The following is a 5,322-nucleotide window of genomic DNA, read 5'->3' as shown; positions in this document are numbered from 1 at the left end:
TCTCTTTTCTTTTCTGTACATTAGGCAGTTCCCCCAGTTTCAATTGCTATATCAAAACATATGATTCCCAAATCTACATACCTAACCCATTTTCTTTCCTAAAAATCCTGATAATATTTTTTGCTTTTATATCACCTTTATTTCTGTCCAAATCTGTCCCTCTTTCCCTACCATGAAAGTTGCTCCATGTGATACATTATTTTAAAAAGGATTGGGGCAAGGAGGGAGGAAGCAGTTCAATGAAATTAAAAAACTCATGAACTGAGTCTGAGAAAATATGCCATGTTTCACACCTATCGTCCCAGACTTCAGCAAAGAAGAAATTAAGTTGTATTTTCTTATCTCTTCTCCAGGGCCAAGCTTGGTCCTTAGAACCATACAGTGTCCAATTTATTTGTTCTGCTCTTTCCACTTACGCTGTTGTACTTATTGAGTACATTTTTTTTGGTTTTGTTTACTCCCCACACATGGACTGGGGTACCTCTTGCTCCCAGTTCAGTCTCTTCCCGTGCACTAGAGGGCTTTGTGGAGGAGTACTCCTAGTCACCCAGTCCTGAGTGATCTCAGACACTGCTGCATGGAACTGGGTTAGAAAAATGACTGTGGCTTTTTCTAGAGTCTCCCATCAAGATTTGATCCAGTACATTTTGTAGATGTTAGGAAGATATTTTATTTTTTTCTTTTGGGGGGGGAAGTTGGTTGGCACTATACTGTTTCCTGCTACTCTATAGTCTTGTAGATAGTTTAAAAAATAGATTTAAAAGTGTAGATTTAAACACTATAGTGTATAAAAAAAGATTACCACTCTGCCTATTGATAAATTTAATAACACTCAAACATTGACAAAAAGTAGATGAAAGGATTATCATTATAATTTCATTAAAACTGGAATAGCCAGAAGAAAAAGGGAGATAGACTTTTAGCATGCTCAGTAGTAGTTAATAAGATGTACACTTTGCTCAAAAAATAAAGCAAATACAACAAAAGAAAATTAAATTATATAATTAATAAAAAGTAAGTTTTAGTACTTAGAGATTAATTTTGTTGGGGGATTCTACAAGTGAATTTTACTGATGTTGATATTCATTGTGTATAGTTAATGGTACCACCATTCTCCCAGTTACCTAGCATGGTACAGCTATATCCTGATTAGTGGGAATAATGAATCCTTGATGTGCTCCCATTTTTTGAAATCACCACTGTGTTATGTCCATTAGACTGGAATCAATGACCATATTCTACATAGTGGTAATTTTGAATAGTGCTAATCTGAATACATGCAACCACTTCAGAGGATTTGTTATTCTCACTAATTGGGACCCAGCTGTATTATGAAAACAACAATAACAACAAACCTCTTTCCCGGGGTGGAGATTTTTTTTAAAACATTCAGTTTTTTGACTTCCAAATTCTTTCCCTTCCTCCCTTCCCCAGGTTCTGAGAAGGCAAGCATTATGACACCCATTATACATGTGAAATCATGTAAAACATATTTCCACATTAACCACATTGCAAAAAAACCAAGAAAAATAAAGTGAAAAAATATGCTTCAATTTGGAACAATGCCCAAAGGGCTACAAAAATGTGCATACCCTTTGACACAGCAATAGCACTTCTAGGGCTATACCCTAAAGAGATCATACAAATGGGAAAAGGACCCACATGTACAAAAATATTTATAGCAGCTCTTTTTGTGGTAGCAAAGAATTGGAAATTGAGAGGATGCCCATCCATTGGGGAATGGCTGAACAAGTTGTGGTATATGAATGCAATAGAATACTATTGTGCTATAAGAAATGATGAGTAGGTGGACTTCAGAAAAACCTGGAAAGACTTGTATAGTCTGATGCTGAGTGAAATGAACAGAACCATAAGAACATTGTGCACAATGACAGCCACGTTGTGTGATGACTAATATTGACAAACTTAACCTTTCCCAGCAATACAAGGATCTAAGACATCTCCAGAGGCCTCCTGATGGAAAATGCTATCCTCATCCAAAGAAAGAACTATGGAGTTTGAATGCAGATCGAAGCATAGTATTTGCTATTTTTTTTTCTTCTGTTGAGTTTTGTTTCCTCTTTCTGGTGGTTCCTCCTACTGGTTCTAATTCTTACTTACAACATCACTTATGTGAAAATATGTTTAATAGGAATGTATATGTAGAGCCTATATCTGATTGTGCACCATCTTGGGGAGGGTGGTAGGGGGGAAGGGGGAGAAAAATTTTAAACTCAAAAGCATATGAAAGTGATTGTTGATAAATCAAAATAAATTAATTTTAAAATATGCTTCAATGTACACTCACCCGGAGTTCATCAATTCTCTCATTGGAAGTAGATAAAATTTTTCATCATGACTCCTTTGGAATTGTCATGGATCACTGTATTGATCAGAATAAAGAAGTTTTTCACAGTTGATCATTATTATAATATTGCTGTTAGAGTGTACAATGTTCTCTGTATTCTGCTCACTTCGCTGTTCATCATTTCATATAAATCTTACTAGGTTTTTCTGAAATTACCCCTTTCATTAGTTCTTAGAGCACTATAATATTCCATTACAATCATATACCACAACTTGTTCAGCCATTCCCCAACTAATGGGTATCCTTGGGGGGAGATTTTTGAGAGTCAAAAGGTTCATCATGTTTAACACACTGCTACTGTTATGAATATAGCCAGTTCTGCCGCCTGATACTTCGCCTCTGCCCCATTTCTCCTACTCTATATCTGGAATCTTCCTAGCTATTGTAAGAAACCAAAGCCTCCCATATGTCATGCTATAAAAATGACAATACTTACAAAAATTAATTTCTACTTTTAATGTCATATCAACTATATTACCAAAGAATTATTTTATGAGGTAGAATGATAGGACCCTTGTGCACAAAAATATTTATAGCAATTCTTTTTTTTGGTGGCAAGGAATTCAAAAGTGAAGGGCTGTCTGTTGGTTGGGGAATGCTTGAACAAGTTATGGTAAATGAATGTGGTGAATATCATTGCACTGTAAAAAATGATGAAGGTGGTAGTTGCAGAAAAAGTTGAGAAGACTTGTAAGAACTGATACAAAGAGAAGTAAGCAGAGCCAGGAGAAAAAATTTATGAAATAATAGCAATATTGCAAAGATAATCAACTTTGAAAGACTTAGTAATTCTGATCAAAACAATTTGGTTGTTGTTCAGTCATTTCAGTCATGTCCAACTCCTAGTGACCCCCCCCCCCATTTAGGGTTTTCTTCATAAAGATATTAGAATGGTTTGCCATTTTCTTTTTCAGCTAATTTTACAGATAAGGAAACTTAGGCAAACAGGGTTAAATGACCTTCCCAGGATCACAAAGCTAGTAAGTGTCTGGGGCCAGATTTGATCTCAGGAAGATGAGTCTTCTTGACTTCAGGCCTGGCACTTGATTAACACAATGACGAACCACAAGGCCAAGGACTTATGATGAAATATGATATCTACCTCCAGATAGAGAGCTGACTGACTGAGAATGCAGACTAAAGTATATTTTCTTTTATTTACTTCTTTTTTCTTGCTTTTGTTTTTAGAACAACTTTAATGCAGAAAAAATAAATGCTTCATTCACTCATCATAAGTGTGAGCAGGCAGCAGCGTATAATCAACTGACAAACTGAAGAATAAGAGTAAAGAATGTTATCAAGGAATTATATTACATGTAGAAAAGATGGGGTGGTTATCCAACAAGAGGAAGGAATAACAAGCAAACAGCCAGAACATTCCCTATGTGCCCTTGCAACATCAGGAGAAAGGAAGGGAAGTTTCATGGACAACAGATGGGCCCTCTCTTGCAAACTTGTATAAGAATCTAGACTAGAGTCATGTAGGATGGCATGGCATGCAGGGGTTGCAATCTGCATCAATGGAGAGAACTCCCAAACTAGTGAGATCATAGATCTATTTGAGTATTTAAAAGTATCCTTCAAACAATACTATTATGTAAGTAGGAATGGTATTGTTATTTCTAATCTACAGATAATAAAATTGAGATTCAGATAGGTAAAATGACTTGTTCAGTGTCACATAGCTAATTAGTGGCTGAGTTGTGCTCATGGAAACCAGGTCTCCTGATTCACATTTCAGTATTCTTTCCACTATTTCACAGACCCCTTTTGATCACTAAAGCTGGTAAAGACCCCTCTCTTCATTGTACTTATAAAGAACTTATTTTACAGCACCCATACTGCACTTATCACATATTGCCTTTCATGGTACACACTGTGTTATATAGCCTTTCTCTCATGAGATGGTAAGCTCCTTGAGGGAAGGACTCATATCTTACACAATTTCTTATTCAAGGTGCCCTGCATAGCCAATTCTCATTGAATATCTGCAGAACAAATGAATAAACGAATGAAGATGACAACCACAACTTTTATAATATAGGCTCCAGAATTCATGGGAAAACTGTGATGGGCTTTGTGATATTCACCAGGTATCATGTGGTAATTTGAACAGAATCGAGGTAAGTAAAAGCTGTCTTCTCTCTTTTTTTTTATACTGAAAATTTTTTTATCGTAGGCAGAGTGGGAAAGCTGGACCCAGTTTAGATGATTCCAATTTTGTTGGCAAAATTTAAAGCATCATAGTCTGGGGCAAGTTGGACATAGGCCTTCTTTTCTCCATCAGCCTGGATCAGTGTGTTGACCTTGGCCACATCGATGTCATACAGCTTCTTTACCACCTGCTTGATCTGATGCTTGTTGGCCTTGATGATCACAACGAAGACGAGGGTGCCGTTGTCCTCAGTCTTCTTCATGGCAGACTCAGTGGTCAAGGGAAACTTGATGATGGCATGGTGATCAAGCCTATTTCTCCTAGGGGCATTTTTCTGAGGGTATGTGGGCTGCCATCGAAGTCTCAGTGTCTTGGGTTGCTGGCAGGTGGGGGATGTTCAGATCTTCTTCTTTTTGTGGCTATGAATACCCTTCACCACTGCCTTCTTGGCCCTGAAGCCCTTGGATTTGGCTTCTATCTTGGGAAGAGGGGAAACCACTTCCTTCTTCACCTTCAGCACCATCTTGGGGGAAAGGGTCCAAAAGCTGTCTTTTCTAAGAATGTTAAATCATTATTCCTCCTTTAACCCATTTTGTTCTTGACATAACATATTAGCATTTATAGCTATCTCAAATACAAATAGAGTAGCATTCAACTAGACTGAAAAAAGTTTTGCCACCAAAAAGAAGTTTGGGTTGCAAAGAAATACAAGAGTTTAGCAAAGTCATGTGAAATAACATTACATCAAAAAGTACACTTGCTCATAAACCAAAAACCAGAATAAGAGAATGAGCGGCCA

The 5,322-nt window shown here is 37.0% G+C and overlaps 1 pseudogene; it reads right to left on the bottom strand.

Annotated features, from left to right (window-relative positions):
• Positions 1-4,572: 4,572 nt before the first annotated feature.
• Positions 4,573-5,046, bottom strand: LOC110201350 (large ribosomal subunit protein uL23 pseudogene; annotated as a pseudogene).
• Positions 5,047-5,322: the final 276 nt, after the last annotated feature.

This window comes from Phascolarctos cinereus, unplaced genomic scaffold, assembly GCF_003287225.1.
Source record: "Phascolarctos cinereus isolate Bilbo 61053 unplaced genomic scaffold, phaCin_HiC Scaffold_8;HRSCAF=390, whole genome shotgun sequence".
Classification (NCBI taxonomy): Eukaryota; Metazoa; Chordata; class Mammalia; order Diprotodontia; family Phascolarctidae; genus Phascolarctos; species Phascolarctos cinereus.
This window is presented reverse-complemented; position numbering and strand designations above follow the sequence as displayed.